The 12,639-nt window shown below is 37.8% G+C and overlaps 1 protein-coding gene across 1 annotated transcript in view; it reads right to left on the bottom strand.

Moving 5' to 3' along the window:
- The window catches only part of CRHR1 (corticotropin releasing hormone receptor 1), a 101,168-nt gene that overhangs the window by 37,557 nt on the left and 50,972 nt on the right, over positions 1-12,639 (bottom strand). The window lies entirely within an intron of this gene.

The following is a 12,639-nucleotide window of genomic DNA, read 5'->3' as shown; positions in this document are numbered from 1 at the left end:
CTAGAGATCACTATTGACCACAAAATAGAAAATTTTGATTATATCAAATTGAAAAGTTTTTGTACAAACAAAACTAATGAAGATAAGATTAGAAGGGAAACAATAAACTGGGAAAACATTTTCACAGTCAAAGGTTCTGATAAAGGCCTCATTTCCAAAATATATAGAGAATTGACTCTAATTTATAAGAAATCAAGCCCTTCTCCAATTGATAAATGGTCAAAGGATATGAACAGACAATTCTCAGATGAAGAAATTAAAACTATTTATAGCAATATGAAAATATGCTCCAAATCATTATTAATCAGAGAAATGCAAATTAAGACAATTCTGGGATACCACTACACACCTGTCAGATTGGCTAGAATGACAGGGAAAGATAATGCAGAATGTTGGAGGGGATGTGGGAAAACAGGGACACTGATACATTGTTGGTGGAATTGTGAACACATCCAGCCATTCTGGAGAGCAATTTGGAACTATGATCAAAAATTATCGAACTGTGCATACCCTTTGATCCAGCAGTGTTTCTGCTGGGCTTATACCCCAAAGAGATACTAAAGAAGGGAAAGGGACCTGTATGTGCCAAAATGTTTGTGGCAGCCCTGTTTGTAGTGGCTAGAAGCTGTAAAATGAATGGATGCCCATCAATTGGAGAATGGTTGAGTAAATTGTGATATATGAACGTTATGGAATATTATTGTTCTGTAAGGAATGACCAGCAGGATGAATACAGAGAGGTCTGGCGAGACTTACATGAACTGATGCTGAGTGAAATGAGCAGAACCAGGAGATCATTATATACCTCAATAATGATACTGTGTGAGGATGTATTCTGATGGAAGTGGATCTCTTCGATAAAGAGAGCTAATTCAGTTTCAATTGATCAAGGATGGACAGAAGCAGCTACACCCAAAGAAAGAACACTGGGAAATGAATATAAACTGCTTGCATTTTTGTTTTTCTTCCCGGGTTATTTCTACCTTCTGAATCCAATTCTTCCTGTGCAACAAGAGAACTGTTCGGTTCTGCACACATATATTGTATCTAGGATATACTGTAACCTATTTAAGATATATAGGATTGCTTGCCATCTAGGGGAGGGGGTGGAGGAAGGGAGGGGAAAAATCGGAACAGAAGTGAGTGCAAGGGATAATATAAAAAATTACCCTGGCATGGGTTCTGTCAATAAAAAGTTATTAAAAAAATTAAAATTAAAAAAAAGAGCAAGGACACTGAGTAGAATAGATTTGGGGATTATGAATGTGTGTGTGAGCAAAACCAGGAGTACAGTGTACACATTAAAAACAATATTGTAAAATGAACAACTATGAATGACTTAAATATTCTCAGCAATACAATGATCCAAGACAATTCCAAAGGATTCATGATGAAAAACTCTATCCACCTGCAAAGAAAACTGATGGAGTCTGAATGCACATTAAAACATACTATTGTCACTTTATTTTTTCATGGTTTTCTTCTTTTGTTCTTTTTCTTCTTTCATAACATGACTAGTATGGAAATATGTTTTACGTGATTGTACATATATAACCGGTATCAAATTGCTTACCATCTGAGGGAGAAAGGAGACGAAAGAGAGAAGAAAAATATTTGGAGCTCAAATTTTTTATAAGGAATGTTAAGATTTGTCTTCACATGTAACTGGAAAAAAATAAAATATTATTTTTTTAAAAAAGAAAAAAAAGCGTGTGTGTTTGAGGAAGGCATTATGCACTCAAGGGAGAGACTTAAATGCCAGATTACAGAATATAAACTTGACATGAGTGTCTATAGGGAGTTATTTGTGCTCTTGAGCAGGGGAGAAACAAGGAAATGGGATGTTAAAAAAAGAGAATCATTAAAGTGGTTAAGAATTTTTGCTATCGTTTTTGAGGCAGGTTGAACGTTTACCCAGGCAGCAAGCTCTATAGCTTGAGGCCAAATTCCCCATCCCCCAAATTTCTAGCTGGTGACTTGGGTTCAGTAATATATTGGTGAGATTTGTGCTCCTTATAGCCTTATACAAGTCTAGATCCTCTTGGCTTCTGGCCCAAATTTACATAACTTCATCAGGGAGATAACAGCTCTATCTCTGCCAATGCATATCCACATAAAAATTACTAAATTTTCAATTAGGCAATAATGGCATTTATCTAATAACTGGGTTATCTTCATGGAACATTGTACTAAACAACACAGACGTGTCACCTAGAAAATAATAATAGCTCACATTTCTTCAGCATTCAAAGGCTCAAAGAGCAACAGTAGGGTACTATTTTGCCTATTTCATTGATGAGAATGGAAGTTGAGCACCATCTAAAGGGTGATGAAGAGGCACATGATGGTCAGGAAGAGCCCACAAAACATCCCAAACAATAAATAATAAATGAAAAAGTTGTTTTCAATAACAAAAATGTTATCTGAGAAGAAGAAAGTGAGAGTGTCTGGTATGTGTTGAGAATAAGTAATGGCTGGTGGAAGCCAATATACTCCAAGATATCAAGAAGACTTGAGGAAGGCCTCTAGTATATTGGGTAGACATTATATATATGTTTTTTGTTGTTGATGTTCAGTAATTTTCAATCCAAGATACTGGAGTGGTTTGCCATTTCCTTTTCCAGTTCACTTTTACAGATGAGGAAATCAAAGCAAAGAATGACTTGCTCAGAGTCACACAGTTAGTGTTTAAAGTCATATATTTAAATCAGTTTTTTCTGACTCCAGACCCAGCACTTTACCCACTGTACTAACTGGCTGATCTTATGGGAAATCAAAGATCAATCATAAAGAACACAATATGGCATTATTATTCTATAAGAAATAATGAACAGGCTGATTTCAGAAAATCCTGGAAAGACTTATAAGAACTGATGCTAAGTGAAACCAGAAAACACTGCACAGAGGAACAGCAAAATATATGATGATCAAATATGACGGACTTGACTCTTTTCAACAATAAGGTAATTCAAGACAAATCAAATAGATTTGTGATAGAAAGTGTCATCTACATTCAAAGAAAGAACTAGGGAGACTATGGAACTTGAATGTGGATCAAAATATACTATTTTCATCTTTTGTTATTGTTGTTGTTTGTGTTTTTTAAATTTCTCATGTTTTTCCCTTTTGGTCTGATTTTTCTTGCACAGCATGACAGATATGGAAATATGTTTAGAAGAATTGTATATGTCTAACCTATACTGGATTGTTTGCTGTCTTGGGGAAGGGATGGGAGGGAAAGAAGGAGAAAAATCTGAAACACAAGCTTTTGCAAAGGTGATTGTTGAAAACTCTCTTTGCATGTATTTGGAAAAATAAAATGCTATTAATAAAATATAATTTTTTTTTAAAGAAAGCATTATGGTTGGGAATAGTCACATAAATGAGATCATAGATGCAGAAGATGACAAATGATGAGAAGTAATAGAACTTTGCTAAAGTGATTAAGTTAGTAACTGGTGTAGTTGGGACTTTAATGTTGGTCTTTTTAAAGAGGAATAGTCCTTTGACTATCACTCTAGGTAGGGGAGTTGGGAATGGAATTCCAATGAGAGGCTGGAGATGAGCCAACAGCTTGATTCCCCATTGTGGGATTGACCCAGACACAGCTACACTATTTGAACCTGCCTAACTATATGACTCCACCTGCCTAAGATACAAACACCATCCCAGTCAAGCACCAGAGTTTATTTAGTAATGGTCAGTTGCTAGCACTCAGAAATAGGCACAGAGACAGATTAACATATATGGAGGAGTCAGGCGTAAAAGGAGAAAGCAGTTACTTCAGTGTTAAATGACCAGTTCTTGCTCTTGGGCTTCTGTTCAAGGTTGTATCTCCATCCTTTCCCCTAATTTAGCCATTCCCAACTGGGATCACTTGAGAACCATCACTGGTTTATATTGGCTTCCTTTCTGGGCTGGGCTCAGGATAGCTCTGAACAACACTTGTACCACATTCATTTTTATTCTCTAATCAAAGCTATTCATAGGACACAAAAAGGTAAAGGCTGCAGGGGGACAGTCCTCCAAGCCAAATGGCAGAACATTATAATATCATTTGTTGGCTTATTGAGATCAGTACATCAGGCCCTTGCAAAAGTGAGATTCCCATCCTTTCCAAGGATTGGGCTAGGAGAGGCCATTCTTCTCAGCTCTCTCCTGCCCCTTAGAGACAGTATCTGCCTTGGGTAGGGGCAGGCTATAGTTGCCTTGCTAATAGTAGCACCAAATCAATGCTATTAATGATTATGTGTATTGGAAAAAGTATTGAAAGCGAATTGAAAAATGCTTCAGCTCAAATCTTAGTTCTGATGTTTACTGACTATGGAACTAGAGCAATCATTTTATTTCTCTGAGACCCTGTTACTTTCACTATCAAGTGAAGCTAATAACATGAATTGCCTACATCACAGAGTTGTTGTGAGGACCAAATGAGATAATGCAGAAGATTGATCATGACAGGGTAGAGATTGATAATGACAGATATCGTTTCCTTGGATGTATTGTAGATAGGTAGGTAGATAGATAGATAGAAAGAAAGATAGGAGCCAGACAGACATAGAAAAGACTAGATGGATGTATAATACCAGCTTCAACAGCCTTTCCAACAAACTATGGACATAGTTATTGTGTCTTTAAAGAGATCAAAGAAAGAGGAAAAGGATTCATATGTAAAATAATATTTATAGCAGTTCTTTTTATGCTAGTAAAGAATTTGAAACTGAGGAGATACCTGCCAATTAGGGAATGGTTAACAAATTGTAGTAAATGAATGTAATAGAATACTATTGTGCTAGAAGAAATTATGAAGAGATTATAAAAATTATAAAAAATTATAAATTATAAAAACTTGGCAAGAGTTTTTTGAACTGATGCAAAATGAAATGAGCAGAACTAGAACAATTTATACAGTAACAGCAATGCTATCAAGATAATAAACATTAAAAGACATCTTTTTGATCAATCCAATGACCAATGAAAATTGACTCATGATGAAACATCTTGGATAGAGATGTAATGGTCTCAGAATGCAGACTGAAGCATATTTTTCTTTATTCCTCACTTTTCCTTCTTTCCTTCCTTCCTTCTTTCCTACTTTTCTTCTTTCCTTCCTTCTTTCCTACCTTTCTTCTTTCCTTCCTATTTCTTTTCCTTCCTTCCTTCCTTCCTTCCTTCCTTCCTTCCTTCCTTCCTTCCTTCCTTCCTTCCTTCCTTCCTTCCGGCCTTATTTTGCACCACCAGACCTATTTGTACTGAGTTTGGGGGAGTTTGCTTTCTCAATGAGTGTGGGAGAGAGAGAATTTGGGACGAAAATAAGATAAAATTGAATTTTTAACAAAGTTAGTGCCCACTCTTCCACCCACAGAGTACAGATTCTGTATGTATTTGTGGGAGAGTACACCTCCAATTTTGAGGAAAATGCTTTATAATTATTATTATTGTGATACCATTTGAGCAAATGCCTTTGCTAAAGACAAAAAGGTTTTAATTTTGTGAGGCCGAATAGAGAGAATTAACTGTGATAGTTGGAGAGAAACTGAGTGGAACAGAAAGAACTAAGAGAACTTCTTTCTTGAGAGAACTGTTTTAATTCTTGTGAGGAAATACCATGGAGAGAATTCTTGAGAAGAGACTTCATTGGCATTTTGAGAGAACTAAATTGTAGGTCTGTGTTTCCAGGACTGAAAAGTTAGTGGTGATAATGGCTAGAAATGACTCTGGCTGTGACCTTTCTTAGAGTTGATATATTGTAAATAATTATTTGTAAAATCATTTTACTGTTTGTTGCACTGTTTATAAATTGTATCACCGGTAACCTTAATGATTACTGAACACTAGGTAATTAGTGTGGGTAATATATAAGTATGAATAAAAGTTTATTGGAAAGAGGTCTCTCTCGTTTATTTAATAAATAATGTTTAATAGACTGGATAGGGATCCAGAACTAATTGGTTAATGAAAAATAACTTTCAAGTTTTAGGAATTTATAAAGAAATGTAAGGTTATACTGCTTGATATTTTTTGAACCCAAGGTGAAAATGAATAAGGAAAATGTGTCAGCAGATAGGCTGGAAGAGAACGGTTAGAACTGATTATTTAGTGTACTGGGATTTTGGAAATAGCTAAACTTGTGATACTGCCTGAAGCTAACTTTGATGATGGAAACTTTAGGACAGGTAAGAGTGAAGGTAACACCACAGAACATCAGCAAGATACATATTTGGAGGGGGGCAGGGGAAGTCTATTAGTACTCCTAAAGCTCATATGTGCAATGCCTTACCCTCTCATCTATGCAGTAGATTAAGCTTGCATAGAACAGAAAAAGCATAACCTCAGAGCAAAGAATATAAGAGATCATGAGAAGCTATGAGCTAAAGTCACAACAGACAAGTATCTCTCTAGTCTTTCCCTATAGGTTTCTTTATTATAGAGCCACAACTTCTCTTAGTTACCTGAGCATTCTGAACTATAAGATGTTTTTCTTTATGTCTGACTGCATTTATTCTGCTTTAACCTTCAGTCAACGTCTTTTTATATATTCACTGTGGACATGGAGAACAATTTCTCAAAATCTTCTCATAAAAACCAAATGCTGACTTGAAGACATTAAGTCATTCTGGGGACCTTTTGTCTCCATATTAGCCAGTCTTCTGTTTCAGTCTGACCCCTGGATACCATCAGTCTCAGATATCACCAAATCCCCATCTGGGGAAGCCAAAAAGAAAATCAGGAAAATCACCAATAGCAATCAAAGCCAGGGCTGTATAATAATCAGGGCTGGATGGGCTGATTAATTTGCCTCACTGGTTCTCTGCCTCTTTGGTGAGAGAACATCAGAAAACATCTGGATATCTTGCACTAGACCAAGAGCCAACTGTAGATTGGACACATACACACAATTAGTCCAGGGTGCAGGGATACTCTCTCTCTCTCTCTCTCTCTCTCTCTCTCTCTCTCTCTCTCTCTCTCTCTCTTTCTTTCTCTCTGTGTGTGTGTGTGTGTAATAATCAATATTTGCCTGTCTTGAGGACAGAAATGAATTATAGGCAAATACCTGGCTGATTGGGCTCCGACCCCAATCACAGGATCATTGGATCACAGACAGGTGAAGATAGAAGGGACTTTAGAGAGCACCTAAGTCATCCAATTTTATAGAAATCCAATAATCCTTCTTATGTACCTAACATCTAGATACCTTTTCTTGTTTTGATCTTTTTTTTCCCTGGCTCTTCCCTGCTTTCTCCACAAAGGTCATTCACTTTTGTTCCCTTCCTGCCCATTGCAGACTTGCAAGAAATATGGAGGTGACAGGGGGAAATGAGATGCCAACATTGTTTTTTTGACCTTTACATTCAGATTCTAGAAAATCCTTTAGGGAATGTCTGAATGAAAGATTGGAGGGTGAGAGGGATGGAGGGATGAATGCTAAGTAGAGTCAATGAATAGAAAATCCATCCTCCCCACCCCCATCTGATATTGTCCACCGACAATGCAGCAGGTCACAGGCAATCAGAATCTTGTATCTGTAAGGGGATTGGGCAGCGGGGGTTGTACTCCTTAGCATAAGTCCATATTGGATGAAAGGTAATGATGTATGACCTTGGCCATGTCACTTCTTGTTAGGCCTCAACTTCCTTTTCTGTAAAACTGAAATGTTGGTCTAGGTCACCTCAAAGGTCCTTTTTAGCTTTTGGTGTGTATGTATGGAACATATAAAAAGAAATATTTATTAAGGAAAGGTGGATGAAGCCAGAAAGGGAACAAATATGATGTATGTGATCAGAGAAAAGAGGATACAAATTAGGAGAGGCAACTTGGATTAGCTATGGGAATTCCTTTTTATTCTATTTTTAAAATAATGATAGCTTTTTATTTTTCAAAACACATGCAAAGTTAGTTTTCAGCTTTCATGCTTACAAAACCTTGTGTTCCAATTTTTTCTCAAGAATTCTTTTTGAATGTAAAGAAATATAGGAATAGTGGTTTAATAAGAAAAGGGGAAAATGGAGGAGAGAGAGAAAACTAGTGGAAGAAGGGGAAAATGGAGGTAGCAGGGCACAGGGACAAAATGTATCGGTAAGCAGCATTTTGGATGACATTGTCATGAAGCACAGGAAGTTGAAATCTACCTCTGTTTTGCAGGACTTCTGATCATCTTCCCATTGCTGCCCCTCCTCTCATTTGTTCATACCCTACCTTTCAAACATCTTGAGACACAGCTCCTGGCTAACTCAGCACCTTCCATTAGTAAGGGTTCTCTTTAATGAGTCCTCTGGGCAGACCACTGCAGCGGCTTGCAGCTTATACACAAGGATTCCAAAATATTGCGCATAAACATCAGCCATCCCCTGATTTCCTCCCCTCTGGGCAGCCTAAACCTTGATCCTTTGACAGAACAGGGAGTTGGGAGAAATGGAGAGACCTTCAGAAAGGGGGGGGTACCTGCTGATTAGGCAGTGGACAGAGCCAGGAGCCAGCTCAGCGGTACCATCTGAACAGAGCAAAACACAGGGCTGTCAGAAAAAAAGGAGTTCATAGAGGGGAGGGGACTGAGACTACAGAGGAGTGTGGTGGAAGAAAAGAAAGAAAAAAGGAAAGGAGGGAGGGGAAAAAGGAGGGAAGGCATGTAAGAAGGAATAAAAGAAAGAAGCAAGGAGGGAGAGGAGAAGAAGAGAGGAAAGAAGGAAGGGAAGAAGAAAGAAGAAACGAAGGGAGGCAGAAAGAAGGGAGAAATGGAGGAAGAGAGGCATGAAGAAGGGAGAAATAAAGGGATTCAGGAAAAGAAAGGAATGAAGAAAGGAAGGGAGAACAGAGGGAAGGAATGAAGAAAAGAAGGAAGAAAACAAGGAAGGAAGAAGGAAAAGAAGAATGAAGCAAGAAAGGAGGGAATGAAGGAAAAAAAGGAAGCAAGGGATGAAGAAGAGGAAATGAAGGGAGAAGGAAGGGAAGAAATGAAGGGAAAAAAGAATGAAGCAAAGGAGGAAGATAGGAAGGAGAGGAGAGAGGAAGGGAGGAAAGAAGGAAAGAATAAATGAACGAACATATAAAAAAAGGAAGAAAAAATAAGGAAGGAAAGTTAAAAGGAAAGGGGGAAGCAGAGAAAAGGAAAAGGCATATAAAAAAAAGAGAGGAGAAAAAGGAGAAAGAAACTGAGGGAGACAGAGATGGAAAGGATGAGTGAGATAAAAGAACTATAAAGAGACAAAGAAATATCCAGGATATCTAAGACTAGCTGCAGAGAAGAGCCAAAATGGCTCTGCTTTCTAGATGTAGATGATGTGAAATGGGGGAGGGGCAGGGCAAGCAGGGGATGGATCACTTAAAGCTAACTCCTATCCTCACCCAGAAAATGCAGGATTTCACTATTTGTTTGGAAATACCTTGGAAATCAGGGCAAAGTCTTATTGTGACAAATAGACATTTTTTTCCCCCTTCCCAAGCCATAGGGACTGTGAAGGGAACTTTAGATTGTTTTTTTTCTCCCCATATTAATCTGGTTTTAGAAGAAAGGTGTCAGGAATGAAGCTCAACCAACCTTGTAAATAAGCCTCCTGTACTTAGCAGTCCACAAAACCCACAAGGCAGGAGCTTCCTCCACCAGCCCCACCCCTAATCCTCATCCTCAGCAAAGGGGAGGGTAGCTATATAGGGTCCAGTTAAGCCCTTCCTGGGGCTTGCTGCTGTCCCAAAGCAAGTCTGTTCACACTCAACTAGTGCCAGCAATGTAGACCTATAGTGATTAGGTAATAGTATAACTGAGATGACTTTCCTGGTTTTCTTTCCTTATGGTACTTTTTGATCCAGCCTTTCAGGGACTATTATTCTCTTTTCCTCACACATAACACTTCATGTCTTTCCATTGGCCAGCTCTCAATCTGAATGCTCTCTCTCCTTATATCTGTCTCTTGGACCATTTTCTTCTTTCAAGATGAACTCCAGGCACCATCTTCTACATGAAGCCTTTTCTGATCCCTCCAGCTGACAGTGTTCTCCCTCTCAAACTACCTTGCATTTAACTTTATATATTTTTAAAATTAATTTTATATATATGCTGAAAGCATTTTAATGTTGACCTCCAACAAGCTTATTATGACTAGGGATTAATACATTCTTGGAACTTGTCTTCTCATCATTTAGGAAATGCCTGACACATTTTTGTTGTGGTTCATTCATTTTAGTCATGTCTAACTCTCCATGGTCCCATGTGGGATCTTCTTGTCAAAATGAGTGGTAGGAAACTGAGGCAGAGTTAAGTGACTTGGCCAGGGTCACACATAAAATGAGTAAGGTCAGATTTGAAGTTATGAAGATGAGTCTTCCTAATGCCCGACATGGCACTCTATTAACTGTACCACCTAGCTGCCCTGTGCTTAATAAATATTTGTCGATTTATTCCTTGATTGGCTCCTCCTCCCAAATACTCCATGTCATATCAGCTGGCAACAAAGAATCCTAGACACTGAATGCCAAAGTGAGTTATGATTGAACTACCCTAATTCATGGGGCAGGTAGGTCTCATAGTAATTAGAACTCCAGACTGGGAGTCAGGAAGACTCTTTCTGAGTTCAAATGGGATCATGAAGAGCTGGACACAACTGAAAGGACTAAACAACAATAACAACCTGATCTATAACAACTTGGAGAGGATTAGATAAAATTATTGAAAACTTTTAATTTGATAATAATATTTTTAAAAATTAATTCACTTTTATCACTTTTTGGAAGCTAGGGTAGCGTGAAGTAACACCTGCCAAAGGGTATCATTGGGATAGAGAAGAATCACTTGAAAGTGGCACCTTTACTACTTGCCATGAAAGTTTTTTTTAAAATATATTTTATTTTATTTTATAATAACTTTATATTGACAGAATCCATGCCAGGGTAATTTTTTTTAACAACATTATCCCTTGCACTCGCTTCTGTTCCGATTTTTCCCCTCCCTCCCTCCACCCCCTCCCCTAGATGGCAAGCAGTCCTATATATGTTAGATGCCATTAAAGTTTATATATTATATAGTCCCTGTTCAATTTTGTTTACAATTTTTTGTGGTGTTATCCCCTTTTCTTCCTAGGGATTAAAAAAGTAATCTTGAGCCTGCCCCATATTGTCACAGATTTCAAACCAATAAGAACAGAATGAATGAATAATTTCCTCCCTATATCTTGTCTACTTTCTATCCCAAATTCAGAGTTGGGAGATATGTTTAGTTTAAATACATAATTTAAAAAAATCAATGAAACTGAAAGCTTCCAGAATTTCAAAAAGCTATCAGTTAGACCAGCTCTTGGTCTTCAAACTCAAGGTTGGTCCTAATCTATTTAGATATGTCTTACTGTGACTAATGGCAGATGGACAAGGCAAACATATACTTGTGCCCCATCACCTGGGAGACAATGTTGTTTCTGTTGTTTATCCTTCTATTTTGAAGAGGACCATGACACAAAGGAGGTGATGCCATAATATGCAAGTGAATTGGATGTAAATGAGGGAGGGCTGTGCAAGGTCACCTACCTCACTTTCCCCTCCAGAGCCATTTGGATCCAGTAGTCAAACATAGGTTAGAATGACTAGAGATGGTCCAGGATGCAGTGAGAACCTTTTTAACTAAGATCTACAATAGGTCTCAGTTTGACTGAGTCCAAAGGCATTCTAGGATTAAGGTTAAATAGCAATTGGGGCATAGAATGGCCTCTCAACCTAAGTAACAAGGAGACCAAGAAAGTTTCTAATTCATCTCCTTCTGACTCTCTGCTAGAATTTTTTTCTGACACCTGAAGGTTTAGCCTTTCATCAGGATCCCAAAGAATCTTCTGTGGGATTTAAAAAAATTATTCAACCAAAAACAATGTTTAGATCCATAAATCAAACAGGAAAGATCCACCGTTCATAGCTAAACCCTAGCACACCTTTAGTGAGAATTCCTTTATTCTCTAATAAGCTTCCAACTTCAAGAAAATGAGCCAGATCCAATCCTATCTGGGCTTCAATTTCTACACAATTGAATATTTGGAGAATGTTGCTGACTGAACAGTTAGTGGGATTGTTTTGAATTAGTCTTAAGACTTCAGGAAATCATCTCCCTATGATATGGCTCTATGAATCTGAACAGTAGGGCAGGACTAGGGCATAATTCTTAGACTTTACACAACACCCAGAAATTCTGAGTTAGACTTTCGTCACCTAATGACTCCCCCAAATCCTTTTCCAATTCTGTAGAGGAAAAGAAATAATGGGTGCATCACTATGGTTTTGAGTTGGTAGAATCTGAGTTCAAATCTTGCCTCTCATATTCAGCTAGACACTATATTTTCCTCTATCTTGGCATTTTAGACTGTCTTCCTTTCAGTGTTAAATAGGCAGCTATATATAACCACTATATTTTTGCCTTTCTTTACTCAAGTTTGTATCCAAGGATGAACAAGACACAGAGCACACCCTATCTTGGACTCCTCAGGTCAATAACAGACTAGAAAATGAGACCGCTATTCTCAACTCTCCTTAAGGCCAATGGCTGAGCAATTGTGAATACAGCATGATTATATGCCTTTCTGAATTACATAACTACCTATGGAAAATGATTCAAATTTAGAAGCCCATTTGCCTCATAGAAACACACTTCTCCATATACCAAGTATTGCT

Source organism: Antechinus flavipes, chromosome 4 (genome assembly GCF_016432865.1).
Source record: "Antechinus flavipes isolate AdamAnt ecotype Samford, QLD, Australia chromosome 4, AdamAnt_v2, whole genome shotgun sequence".
Classification (NCBI taxonomy): domain Eukaryota; kingdom Metazoa; phylum Chordata; class Mammalia; order Dasyuromorphia; family Dasyuridae; genus Antechinus; species Antechinus flavipes.
Note: the sequence above shows the minus strand (reverse complement) of the source record. Positions and strands in the feature narration are given on the sequence as shown.